Raw genomic sequence first — 15,418 nt, 5'->3', positions numbered from 1 at the left:
TGAGTCAGTTATGTTTAAATTTTTTAATTAAAACCAGTACAAAAACCAAACTATTTATAAATTTAAACAAAACAAGTAAATTAAAATTTGTAATTTATGATGTTTAGAAAGTTTGAGTCTTAAAAATAAAAGTTGTATGTACTAGAATTACTTAATAAATTGAAAACTTTAAGTTAAGTATTGAACATAAAACTACTAAATTAAAAAAATACAATCAGCTTAAAGTAAATAAATAAACTAAATGACTTACATATTACTATGAATTAAGTGATTTGAATTAAATATTTAAGTTGATAAACTACTAGCTACCTGGAGCTAAATTATACTAATTTAAAATTGCATTGAAAATTTTTTAGAATAACATTGCTTCTATTATTATGACGTAACTAATGTATATTTGGAACTAAGTTAATGTTATAATTTAGTTTTTACAGTTTAAAGCTGGAGTTTTTTTTGATTATTTAAGTGGGACTAAAAACGTTTTGTACTAATAAGTTAAAATGAATTTAAGTAAATAAAATGACATGCATAACTAATTATCAAGCGCTTAAGTCTGAAAGTGAAGTTTTTTTAAGTGTGGACAATTAGCAAACAGTTCGTATCTTTTGTTTAAGCTCTTTATTCTATTGGCTCTAGCTATTTCTAGTTTTTCTAGGCTGCAAGTGCTGTATATGCTGTGGATTTTTCTTACCTCTCCGATGTGGTTGATGGTACTCCATTTGGTGTTATATTCAATATTGTTGTTTTTTAAAAACCTGATGTATTTAGCTAGTTCAATGGTGTTTTCTTTGAAGGTGTTACAACGGTGGTTATGGTTGTACAATCTGCTTTTAAAAGTATTAGCAGTGCTCCCAATGTATTCTTTTGTTTCCTTGTTTGATATTACGGTGGATTTGTAGATAACATTTTTTATAAGGCATTTGTTGTTCAAAGGACAGGAGATTTTAGATCGGCAGTTACAAGTAGGGGTGTTACTGATTTTGTTTTTTTCTTTATTGGAAATATTATTTAAAGTTTTTTTTTTTGTGTTTTTGTATTTTAACTTTGATATTATTCATACAACTGTATGATATTTTGCAACTATTTCTGTTTATAATTTTGTTTATAGTTTAAGTACTTCATTGTTTTTAAAATGTTTATCGATGAGTTGGAAGAATACTTTCCCTAAATTTGTTTTAACGGACTGGCAGAAGGGTGGGTTGAACTAGATGATTTTTCTTAGTCGGTTTCTTTTCTTTTTAGTTTGAGGTTTTTTATTTTCTGAGTATTTTAATACGTGTTTAAAATTTGAATCATTTAGAGCATTTTGGTATGTGTTTACAAGTTTTTAAATATTTTTTCACTTTTATAGAGTTTGTTAATCCTTTTTTCAATCATTTCTGGGAGGTTTTTTTAATAAATATTGGGTGGTTAGATTTTTTGTTGATATATTTAACATCTGAGTTTTCCTTACGGTATGGTTTATATTCGTCGTCAGTAAGGTTTAGAGTTGTATCTAATGTTGCATGCGGTTGGGTCGATATCAATAGTTATTTTAAATCCTATTTCCTTAAAAATCTCGATTGTTTTTTTTTTGGTATTTTCTAAAGTTTGGTTACTTTTTCGCTCGATGATAGCTAGGCCGTCGTCTCTATATAAACCGATTTCATTATTTTTATAGAGGGATTTAAGGTGGTTTAGGGCGTAAAGGCCTATAAGGTCACAGATCTCTGCGCCAAAAAATTATACCATTGGTAAATCAAATAATGTGTTGCCGTCTTTTTTAATCCATGTTTTGTTGTTAAATTTTAAAACTGTTTTACATGTGTTTTTGAAAGATTAAAAATTGAATGAACTTAAAGATAACTTGGAAAACAGAAAAAAAAAAAGAACCAAAAAGTAAAGATATAAAAACTATAACACAACTAAAACAATATAAGCAGGACTTAACCCTTTAAAATACTAGAGCAAACTTTAGAATATTATTCGTGTGTACAGCCTAAAATTTAACAATGTGTTATTAAATACAGTAAAGGGGAATGGGTCAAATACACGAAGAAACACTTTTGCAGGAAGGATCAAGATACATTTTTGCACGAAGGGTAAATTTTGCACGAAAAGTCATTTTTGCACCACCATAAAAAAATAAATAAATGAAAATAATAAAGAATAAAGTTAATTTATTAAATCAAATAGAAGTTAAAAACGGGACACGTTCAAAATCCACCAGCGTTCAAAATCCACCCGCGTTCAAAATCCACCCAGTCAAATTCGAGAATAGCTCACCGAACGATGGTAAGGGTTAGGTGTAATAGTGATAATGAAAAATAAATTAACAAAATTCAAAAAAAAAAATTAGTAAATAAATAAAATGTAAAAAAATATCGGGTGGATTTTAAACACGGATGATTTTGATAGTATACCGTTAAAAATCAAGGGTAATGGTTAACGGTAAGGTAGCAGTGAGGTAAAATAGAACAAAATATTAGAAAAAAAACATTTACTAATAAAAAAACAACAAATATAATACAAAATAATGATTAAAAAAAAAGTTACAGACCGAAGGTAAGGGTTAGGAGTAAAAGTGATAGTAAAATAAAAATAATAAAAAACTTAGATTAATAAAATAAAAAAAAATTGTTTCAACCCGTGCAAAAGTGTCTTTGTGCAAATTGACGCCGTACAAAAGTGACCTTTCGTGCAAAAGTGTCCCTTCGTCATATTTGACACTTACTCACAATAATGGTATCGATAAGATACGCTGTTTAGGAAGTACACACCTGCCCAAGGTACGCACTATTTTTTTACTACCAGGATTAAAATAATGAACGAACTTTTATCTATTATATTTAATATTGTTTTTAAAAAAACTATTAATTAAAAAAATAATTGAGGAAACTTTAATTAAGAAAAAACATCTAGCTTTAAAAAATCAAAATAATATTAAAAACATATATTTAAAAAAGGACTACAAAGTAATAAAAAGTAGAAAGCTATTTTTTGCCTAATTTAACAATTGAATTTGATTAAATAGTTTTATTGTCTCAAAAAGTTTATATACGTGTCCTAGAAAAGACGTTGAACTGTATCCAAGTGGTGTGCGACTCAATACCGAAAAGTTCTTCGTGCACCAGGTTCCAACACCAAACATTTTGAGCGTCTTTTTTTGTAGTTGAATAAACTATATTAAAACTATTTTGAAGCACGCATAAAACCATCTGTTTGTTATTTTAAAATAAACTTCGATTAAGCTGTTTTATTATACTTAAAAGTTGTTGCATGCAGTATTATGTGTTTTTTTAAACGAAAATACTTTAAATACCTTATATTTAAATAGCTGCACAATTAATTGTTTAACGCATAACTATTATGATGCAAGCCTTAATTAAATTCACAAAAAAACTAATTATAGCATTGAAGATGGAGTTTACACACTAATCTGGCACACGTTTTAAAAGAAAACAAAGATCAAAGCTGTTTAAAATAGAAATACAATTAAAACTTCCTCAGGTTTGAACAAAGCAGTCTAAAGTAACAATATTAGGAAAACAACACGAACACAATCGCATAGAATGACTGAATCGTTTATCTAAAGCTCTTAAAAGTTTTTTTTTTTAATTTAGCAGTGTTATAACAGCTGATTTTAAAGTGATTGAATATCATTTTATCTTACTGGTAACTGTTTAATAACAATATTCTGCCACTAAGTTCGACCTGCAGTCTGTTTTTAGTTTTAGTCATTTGTTCACTAAGCTTTCATTTGAAAAAATGCAAGCTAGAGAAAGGTGTCCTGAGATGAAAAGTCTTAGAAATATTTCCAAGGTAAGGAAGTTTTAAGTATACTGGACACTTCTGAGGGCCAATAATTTTTAAAACTGTTGAACTTCTAGCTCTTGTTATAAATTTCGAAACTAAGTTATCTAGATAACCAAGGGAAAGGAAAGTATTCTGAAGAGTTTTCAACTCGTCGTCAAGAAAGCAAGAAGAACATGAAACGCTTCACCATACCCGTTAAAAATCCTAACTTCTGCTTTACTGGATTAAAAGATGCCCACGGAACCGATACCAGACCAAGACAAAAGTTGTATAGTGTACAAGTTTAATTGCTCTTGCGAAAAGAGCTATATCGGTCAGACTTCAAGGCACTTAAAAACCAGGATAAAACTTTTTTTTATAAATCTACCTGCTTGTGTGTTGAAATTCATTGAAAAAGAACCTGAAATTAAGACAACGACAACAAAAACGCAGCAAAAATATCTTCAGTTGCAGAAAATCTAATAAATGTTAGAGATTGTGCTAGGAAATATGACATATCCAGATTTAGAATAATCCTTCATTGCAATAATGTATTTGATCTCGTGAAGTTGGAGGCTATCTCCATATTTTTAGAAAAACCAGAATTGTGAAAACAAAAGGAATTCGATTACAAAGTGTCTTTATTTAGGTAAGTTATCCATTTTTTTCTGTTAGTAGTATTTGAATTAAATTATTTATTACTTTACACTAGGGGCGTCGCGTGGGGTGTTGCACTGCCGCAACTGCACCACCTTGAAATTTTGTAAGAAAAAAAAAAGTATCTGTAACGTTTTCGTTATTTTTTAAAATGAAATCTCTTTTAAAACTCCAATTTTGAAAACGACCATTTTGCCTACTTCACTGCCGCAAACTCTTAGCTGACTGCCGCAAATGAACTTACGTTGCAGCATTTAATGTAGTATTCACCAAGTATTGGCAAAGTATTCGAAGTTTTTTTTAAAAGATAATTTATCATATAAAAGTTAAGTAAATACCAAAAAAAAAGTACCTTGATGTTCTAGAAGGTCTGAAGTTTCAGAAAACAGTTTTTGTTTTTAAGTATACAAATTTTAAGGTACCTTAAATTACGTCACAACAGTAGTATTTTTTTTCAATATTTGATATCATAAAAAAACTTTGTTTCGGAGAATTCTCCTATAAAAAGTCAAAGTTAGTCTTTAAAAGAGGAATTGGCGTCTTCCTTTAGGTCTGTAGTTTTGCAATTCAGTCTTTGATTTTTAATTTTTGACGTATTTTTTTTTAAAATGACGTCACAAAGAAAAAAAAAATTGCTATAATCTAAAAGTTTCGGAGAATTCTCATATATAGAGACAAAAGTGGTCTTTGAAAATGGTATAGGCGTCTTTCCTAAGGTATGTAGTTTTGCAAATCAGTCTTTGATTTTTAATTTTTGACGTATTTTGTTCGAAAATGACGTCACAAAAAAAAGTTATTTTTCGTCGTTAAAAAATTGGTTTCGGAGAATTCTCATATAAAAAGTCAAAAATGGTCTTAAAAAATGGTATTGGCGTTTTCTCCAAGGTCTGTAGTTTTGCAATTAAGTGTTTGATTTTTAATTTTTGATGTATTTTGTTCGAAAATGACGTCACAAAAAGTCATTTTCGTCATAAAAAATAGTTTGGGAGAATTCTCATATAAAAAGTCAAACTTGTTGTTTAAAAGAGGTACTGGCGTCTTCCTTAAGGTCTGTAGTTTTGTAATTCAGTCTTTGATTTTTAATTTTTGACGTATTTTTTTTCAAAAATGAAGTCACAAAAAAAAGTCATTTTTCGCCATAAAAAACTTATTTCGGAGAATACTCTTATAAATAGGCAATAATGTTAATTTAAAATAGTATGGGGCATTTGCATCTATTTAAATTTTTATTTTTGTAAACTTTTAGACTTTATATTTTTTAAAAGTTAATTCAAGTAAAAGTAATTGTTTTTAAAACATTTCTTAAAAGTATTTCCCCAGTATTTATTTCGGCCATCATCAACGAAGTTGAGATGTTTTATGCAATCGATAATAAACAATGAACTTTACCGCAAGATCAACAACAACAGCATCCGAGACAATCCTACGACCGGTTTCGTCCTTATTAGGACTCATCAGGCAGGAATAGTCGCGGTTTCTCGCGGCTATTCCTGCCTGATGAGTCCTAATAAGGACGAAACCGGTCGTAGGATTGTCTCGGATGCTGTTGTTGTTGATCTTGCGGTAAAGTTCATTGTTTATTAAAAGTATTTCCTAATAATAAGGATAAAGTTAAAAAAAAACTTAAGAATCTTTCTCAAGTTTCGTAGTTTTGCAAATCAGTTTCTGATTGTTTAAAAAACGTTTCAAAAATGACGTCACAAAAAAAAAGTCATTATTTGCTTTAAAAAACTTGTTTCGAAGATTTCTCCTAAAAATATTAAAGTTAATTATTCACAATAGAATAGGCTCCTTCTTTAAGATTTTTATTTTTGAAATTTGACTTTTGTTTATCGATTCTATTAAAATTAAGTCATTAAAGAATAATTGTTTTTTAATTATTTCTTAAGTGTATTTCTTTATAACGAATATTAAGTGATAAGAAAAGATTAAGAGTCTTTATCAAGTTTTATAATTTTGCAAATCAGTTTTTGATTGTTTTTAAGACGTTATAGATTTAAAAAGTTTAAATTTATTCTGAAAAAAAGTATTTCCGTCCTCTGTTAGCTCTTTAGTTTTTCAAACTAATTTTAAAGTTTTAAATTAGTTTGTTCAACCTAAATTGATTATAAATATAACTTTTAAGCCAATCTAATATAAAATGACTTATAAAGTTTTTTAAATTGAATAATTTTTAATGCTTAAATAACAATTTCCAAAAAGATTGTTAAAGCTTTAATTCTTTATATAATTTTCAACAATATTAATTTACTCTTTTCAATGAAATAAAGTTTTATTACAAAAAATTTCAAAAAAAAGTAGAAACGGCACATAAAAAAAAACATTAAACTAGTTATAAAAACAAGTGAATAAAGTATGTATTTGTCAAAGTTAAAATAATTTTTAAAACACAAGTACAATAGGTAGTAAAATTAAAAATTAATTTTAAAAACAAAAGTATAGTTAATAGAGTAACTGACTAATTTAATCAATTCAGATTAAAGTTAACTAAAACAAGTTACTTGGTTATTGTAAATAGTAATTAACTGATAGCCGTTTGAAAAGATAGTTATAGTTTGTAAAACAAACTAGATAAATTGTGGTGTAATTTGTACTAAAACTTTCAGTAATCAAATTGTTTTAAAAACAAATTTTTGATTATCATGTTTTCTTTATGCAACATTAAAATAAGAAGTATAGTTTTCCTTTTCTGTTGTTCTTTAAAAACGACAAAAATAAAAACTATAATGTCAGAGGAGTTTTTACTAAGGACTCTATATTTATATGTTTTTTTTTTGAAAATTCATTTATAAATAACTTTTCTAATTAATCAGCGATAAGTTGTAAAAGCTTTTTTAAATGTTATATCACTATAACTTCTTATACTATCAAAACTTTTACATTTCTGCTTTGAATACAAAAACATATTTTTAAAAGTCCATAGTTTTACGGTTCTTGGTTGCCACAGCAAAACAAACTCTAACTAAACTTTGTGTAAACATTTTTTGAAAACAATCTAACCTTTCTTTATTAAATTGAATTTATAAGTATTTTTAAATTCTAAAATTATATTTTTAGCAACGTTATGCTTTTTATGTAATAATAATACTTGTTAAAAAATTATAGATCCATTTAAGAACTAAATAAAATGCCAAAAAAAATATTTCACTATTGAGTCAACTTTGTGATGAGAAGCTATTTATTAAAACAACTATTGACTGTTCTCTACTATATCACATAGAAAATTGTAGTGTTAGAACAGCTGCAGAAGTGTTCTTAAAAACAATAATTAAAGGAAAAAGATCCAAAGAATTTATGAGAAGATTTATTGAAAGATTTTTACGTGTTTGGAAGAAGAATGGAAAAGATTTTGAAAAAGATTCTATTTAAATTATTCTATTTGAATAAGGTGTAATTTTATTAAATTAAAATGTCAATGCAAAAACCAACAACCTTGAAGAGTTTGGAGAAAATGATGGAGAAGTTGATCATGGAGGTGAAGGCGGACTTTGCAAAAGGTATGGGGGGTCTTTCAAACGATATGAGGGAACTGAAGGAGGAGCTAATGATCCAGAAGAATAGAGTTGTTGAGCTTGAAAAGTCTGTGAAATTTATTAGTGGTGGTTTTGACAAGCTGGAGAAGGAAAACAAAGCCATGAAAAGTCAGATAGAAGTGCTAAAATCAGATAATGTAAAATTACTTGAGATTGCTAGTAAAGTTAAAGAAGGTGGTGAGTTGTCCCAAAAAGTTAACCAGATGGACAACTTTCTTAGAAAGTCAAATGCTGAAATCCAAGGGATACCAGTATCAGAAAATGAGAATCTGGAAAGTTTAGTGATGAACACATTGAAAATAGTTTACCAACGGATTCATAGAAATGATGTTGTTTCATTTAGAAGGATGAAACCAACTGGAAAGGCTGAAGATAAGAAGAAAGTATTTAATCCAATTTTAGTTAAGTTTAGATCTTTTGAGCAGAAGGCCAAGATCATGAAAGAGAAGAAAAAGTTGGCAAATGCTAATCTCAACTCAATATGTAAAAATATTGAGAAGATTTACATTAATGAGAACTTATCACAATTTAGTCGGGACTTTCTTTACCCTACAAGAAGGTTCCAAAAGGCTAATGGCTGGAAGTTCTCTTGGTCGTCTGGTGGGGTGGTTTTGATGAGAGAGAAGGAAACAAGCAAGGCTGTTGTAGTTCATTGTGTAGAAGAGTTAAAAAAATATTCTAAAAGTGATTGTTAACTATCACTTAATTCTAAATACTAATATTAATATTTTTAACTGTTCAAAATATAGTTTTAATTGTTTGCTAACAAAAGATCCTAGTAAAGTAACTTCACTGGAATATAAATAAAAACAAATTATACAGTAATCTTACTAAGCATATGACTACCTTGTTGTTTTACATTTTAACTTTCACATATAACACAATTTACTTATTAAATATATAAAATATCTGTATGGGATATTTAAATTAAACAGCCGACTGCTACTTTACCAATTAATTATTTTATTAATTATAAAATACAATATATATTTAATTCAGGTCATTATGATTTTATGTATGTCGCTGTAAATTAATTATCGGTCAGTACATTGTAAGCCTAGTAATAATTATGTTTTTTGTGTTTTGTTTTTCCTTAAAGTTTAATTTTTTTCCTTAAAGTTTAATTTTTTCATTTTTTCATTTTTACATTTGAACTAAATCTGCTTCCTAATTCTATATAACTTTGATTCAATCATTACTAACATTCAATATGTAATATACATGTTACACCGAGTTTCTGTGACTTTTATTGCCTTCAGCGTCTTTAAGTTTTATTAAATTTAATTTACTAACTAATGGTTGGTGTTTTATTTTTGTTTAAAATAGATTACATAAAAACAAAATTAATGTTCTTACAATACAAATTAAATAGTTTAGATAACCTCATTTACATTGTGATATAATTATTAGTTGTAACAAATGTATTTTTTTCGTTAGTTAAAGACAGTGAATTTTGATTTAGTTGTCTTTCCTATTAACGTAAGTTGTTTGTTTATATTATGTTTTGTTGTGTAATTTAGCTTACTTATTTATTTTAGACTTAATAATTACAAATATCATATAGTTTTATAACAGTCGGATTTAATATTAAGTATTTCACCTATTAATAAGTATTATCTGTAGAATATATCTTATTTTAATGAAAACATATATACACCTACTTTATTCTATGCTTCTATTCTCTCATTACAGTAATTATTTTTTTTACAGAACCCAGTTGAAGTGTGTTGATTCGTTGACACACAGAAACATATGTTGGTAGAATAAAGGGAGATTACTGTATAATTTGTTTTTATTTATTAATATTTTTATGTATTTATTTATTTTTTATTTATTTAAGTTTTTGTTGAGATTTTACTTAGTACTTTAAATGAGCTTATATAAGACAAAATTAGTTAAAACTGCTTTGGTTGAGATTTGTAGAGTTTGTAAAAATGATTTTAAACCTCCAAACTTTGAATCCATATATTGTGATGGGTGTAAAAGATGGATACATTTAAATTGTTCTGGGCTATCTAAGCTTAATTTTAACTTCTATTCTTATAACAGTAAAATTGTACAAATAATTTTAAGTTTGACATTGTTAGGAGTGAAGACTTTTGTAAAAATTGTTTAAAAAAATTTTCTTCTAAAGATAAATGTGTGTATTGTGAAGGTTGTTTTAAATGGATGCATTGTAAATGTGTCAGTATACCAAACAAGAGTCTTAATAAGTAATGTAAAAATGATTTACTTTTTTTTTTGTAAAAACTGTGATTTGAACATGTCTGTTTGTTATAGATGTAGTTTAGCTTGTAAAGATTCAGAAAATTGTTTAACTTGATTTTTATTTAATAGAAAATGTCATTTTGAATGTACAACTAGTAAAAATGTTCTGTACCAATTTAAAAACAATAGTTTTAGATTTTATTGTGATCTATGTGAAGAATCTGTTTTTCCATTTCAGAATGTTGATGATCTTGACTATGATTGCTTTAATAAACCCATTAAGATGAATATTAATAGAAGAGATAATGACCAATATTTAGACTAAAATTGTGTGAATTTTGGAAAAGAAAATACTATTAGTGTTGTTTACATAAATATTAGAAGCATAAATGCAAATCTACATAAAATTGAGGAATTTTTGAATTTAGTGAAAATCTATCTGATATAATCTGTGTTTGTGAAACTTGGTTGACTAGTCTGAAACCTTTTATGGGTAAACTGCATAGGTATGATTTTGTAAATAAACTGTCTAATAGTAATCAATCTGGTGGTGTTGCATTTTTTGTAAGAGCTTGTCACTCTTATGAGGTTGTAGAAGGTGTGTCATTTAGACAGTGTGATGTAGATGATTTGTGGATCTCTATTAAACTTGGAAACAATAAACATCTTATACTTGGTAATGTGTACAGACACCCAAGCTCTACATTTAATACTTTTAAAGAAAATTTCGTTAAAGGTTTAGATATATTAAATGAAAAGAAAAAAGATTTTATAATTGGTGGTGATGTAAATATAAACCTATTTAATAGAGATCAGCGTACTTGCGACTATTTGAATTGTGTTTCTAGTGCTGTTGCTAAACAATTTGTTGATTCCCCAACTAGACTTTCTTCTGATTGCTCCTCTAGTTCTTTGATTGACCATGTTTATTCTAGTTTTGGGCGTGAGAAGCTAAATGTTAATGTTGTAGATTATGATATATCTGATCATATGCCTGTTGTTTGTGAAATAAATGTCTAATGAATAAAAATAAATTGTGTTATCAAAAATCAGTTCAAGATTTTAGTAAGTTTGATGTTGGAGTTTTTTAAATGATCTTTGAAGGAACTTGGGTAAATTGAAAATGAGTATTACAAAAGGTGAGGATATAAATGAGTGTTGGAATGAGTTTGAGAGTGTGTTTAGTAGCACAATGTTTTGTCATGCACCAATTAAAATTTTAAATAAAAAAGATCAAACACTAAAAGCTAAACCTTGGATTTCAAAGGGGATTATTGTTTTAATTAAAAAGAAAAATCTAATGTTTAAGTCTGCCATCAAAGATAAAACAAAAAAATTTTCAATTACATTCAAAAAATATAGAAATATTCTGAATTGGGTTATTGAACGATCTAAAATACTTTACTTTAAACAGGTTGTAAACAAAAACAAAACAAACAGTAAAAAGTTGTGGAAAATAATTAACAATATTGTTGTTACTAAGCCTATCTCTCATTCAAAAATCAATGGTGTGCTTGATGTGCATGGTAATGTTGTTGTTGAACCAAAAAAAATTGGTAATGTTATGAATAAAAATTTTGTGTCAATTGCTGATGATCTAATAAAAAAAGAACACATGTTGCTTGTGATTATGATGAGTTTTCAATAGGTTCTGTAAAAAATGGATTTGTTCTTAAGAATATATCAGCGAGCGAAATTGAAAATTATATTAAAACAATGAACCCTAACAAGAGTGTGCGTTCTGATGTCCCTAGTATTCATTTTGTGTGGCTTAGTGCAAAAATAACTTCTCCCTACCTTTCTGTGTTGTATAATAGTTGTGTTGAGTATGGTGTGTTTCCTAATTCTCTTAAACATGCTGAGGTAGTGCCGATTTATAAAAATGGCAAAAAAAAAACAATGTAAATAATTATAGACCTATTTCTCTTTTGTCTCCTTTTTCTAAAATTTTTGAGTCATTGGTGTGTGAGAGACTGAGTGGTTATTTTCTGTCAAATAATTTACTGCACTGCAAACAATATGGGTTTAGAAAAAATAGTAGACTGAGTTAGCAGTAAATCAGATTGTTGAGGAACTAATTGAGGCTGGTGAAAAAAAAAGGTAAATTGTTCTGTTTTTCTGGATCTTGCTAAAGCTTTTAATACTGTTAATCATAAAATTTTAATATTAAAACTTAAATGTTATAATATAAAATGCTCAATGTTAAATTTTATTGAAAGTTATTTAAAAGATAGAAGTCAGTCTACTGTTGTAAATAATGTTGTTTCTGAGCGTGAAATTTTGAATGTTGGGATACCTCAGGGTTCTTGTTTTGGTCCATTGTTGTTTCTTGTATATATAAATGACATATTTTCAGCTACAAATATTAAATTGAGATTGTTTGCAGACGATGCTTGTCTGAGTTATCAACATCGTGATATTGACCATGTTAATGCTGTTATAAATATGGAGTTGAAGAAAATTGATGAATGGCTGTGTAAAAATAGGTTGTTTATTAATTATTCAAAGACTAAATTTTTGCTTTTTAATAGAACTGCAAAAAAGAATGAATTTAGTGTTAAGGTAAATGGTTTTGTGATTGAGCAGAGTGAAAATATTAAATACTTAGGGTGTGGTAATAGATGATAATTTAAATTGGAAGGCACATTTAAAGTACCTTGAGTCTAAGCTTTCAAGAAGTTGTTTTATGATGTCAAAATTAAGTTATTATTTGGATACGAGTACTTTGAAAATGGTGTATTATAGTTTGTTTTATCCTCATATCCTGTATTGTATATCTGTTTGGGGTGGTGCTGCTAGTTGTCATTTGAAACCAATTTGTTTGTATGCAAAAAAGAAATGTAAGATATGTTTGTCGCGTACCTGCACTGACTCCAACAAATTCATTGTTTTTAAAAACTGGTATACTGAAATTTAATGAGGTGTTTAATTTGCAAGTTTGTAAGTTGATGCTGAATACTTTGAGAGGATTTGAGGTTGACCACAGTTGTTTTACTCCTGTAAGTATGGTTCATACACACTATACAAGACATTCAAAAAATAATAATTTTGTTATTGAAAGACCTAGAACACAACTTGGCCTAAACTCCTTCAAGTATTTGGGCCCTAAGTTGTGGTCTAGTGTTCCAGAAATTTTTAAAAACCTAAAAAAAAAATCAGTTTAAATATAGTTACAAAAAATTCTTGTTGAGCCAGTATACTGAGTAGGTTTAGAGTGATGTGGTTGAGTATTTTGTGTTGCATGCATATTTTGATTAATTGCTTTTGGTTGTTATTTCTATCTGTTTCTCTTAATATATGTATGGTCAATTTTGTTTGTGTCTACTCTGATCATGATTGGTTGGCTTTGGTCTGTTGATAGGGAAATATATTGTATGGTTGTGCGTGATTGTTAAATTGCTACTATCCAGTTTTTATTATATTTTTGTTATATTTATTTGTTAGCTGTATATATTAATTATTATTGCATAATTATAAGTTTTTTTATTTATTTATTTTTTCTTCTTACTTTTATTAGACTAAAATTAATTCCACCAATACAAGTTTCAGAAAATACATTTTTCTTAATAGTTTTTATTTATTTTTTAATTTTTATTTTATTTTTTTACTAATTTAGCTTAATTTTTAGATTTTTTTCTGAGTACCATTTCATAAAATTAGTTAGTTATCAAGCTTTAAGATAGTTATTTAATGCTAATGTATTCATTATAATACTAGTTTTATGCATTTGCTCAACAACTGATTGTGAGTTCACTATGGTGGCGGTGATCACATGATTGGATTGTTGGTGTGATTTTTTTGTTGTAGCGCTGGTGAACACTTACTTGGGGATTTGAGCTTCATGATTTTCCCACACTTTGTGGTTTTTAGTGTTGAGATTTTAGCCTTGTGAGTGTTCTCCAAATGGCGTGTCACCAAGGGTTTTTTTTTTATTTGTTTAAAAGATAGTTTTTTGTTTATTTTATTTTTGGATAGTTAAAGTTAAATATTAATGGGGCAGGTAAAATTACATATGATGTAACACACTCACTTTTCCCCAGAAAACGTTAATCGTTGCAAGGGGTAGAGTTTGAGACTGATGTTTTTTTACCATAAAAAAAAAAAAAAAAAAAAGAAAATCAAGCAAAGAGGGCAGAATGAAAACACCACAAAAGTAAGTTCTTAAAAAGTGTATTAAATATCAATAAATGCAGCTTCTAATATGTTATATTTTAACATTATTTATTATTTAAGAATATTTATGGTAAAAGATTGTCATTTGTTATAAATTTATTAAGAGGTGTGTGATTCAAAAACATTTCCATCTGCTGAAATTTTAACTGAGCAAGTTTGTTAATTCTTTTAACCAATGTTTATAAAATTTTTAAAGTAGTTTTAAACTTTTATTTTAGACGTCTACACTTTATCAATGATTATTAATACAGTTTTTTTATTAATTATGTAAACAAGTGTGCCTTTTTTATTTATTAGTTTTTAAATACAATTTAGAAATGTGAACAGGTTTGCCTTGTTTTAGTTATAAAAACAATAAATTACAGTTGACTTTTGTGTATAAGTGTAGATATTTTTTTGCTGAAGATTGCTTTTTATTATTAAAAATGTGAACAGGTTTGCCTTGTTTTAGTTAAAAAAAATAAATTACAGTTGATTTTTGTGTATAAGTGTACTTATTTTTTTAATGAAGATTGTTTTTCATTATTTAAAATGTAAACTAGAGTGCCTTGTTTTTTAATTTGTGTGATAGTTTATTTACATTGATATATATATATATATATACATATATATAGATAACTTTAGATAGAGTTTTTGTGTTATAATTAATATTATTAATTTTGACACTAAAACATTTTTTAAATGTGAAGAAAGTGTCAGCTTTTTCGTTTTGGAATTCTTTACTTTTCGCTGCATTATAGTAGAGTGTTAATTTTTTTTAATTAGCTGCTTTTAAAGTTATGCTTTTTTTTGTTTGTATATTTTTAAATGTATTAAGAAGAACTTTATTTTTTATTTTATTAGGTCGTTGAAATTTATTTTATTTTTGAACAAAGAAGTAAATTTTTGGTGTTTTTTTATGGTCATGTTTATAAAAGATCAAACATATCAAAAAATGCTACTGTAGTAGTTAATTTTCACAGAGTTTTATGTTGAAGGGGTGAAAGTCTCAATCAAAAATTCCTTCATGTGATATTTTTAAAATTTTTGACGTTATTTGTTACTTCTGAAAACAAATTAGGTGTCTTAAAATA

Source organism: Thalia democratica, chromosome 3 (assembly GCF_965202585.1).
Source record: "Thalia democratica chromosome 3, ktThaDemo2.hap1.1, whole genome shotgun sequence".
NCBI classification, from domain to species: Eukaryota; Metazoa; Chordata; class Thaliacea; order Salpida; family Salpidae; genus Thalia; species Thalia democratica.
Note: the sequence above shows the minus strand (reverse complement) of the source record.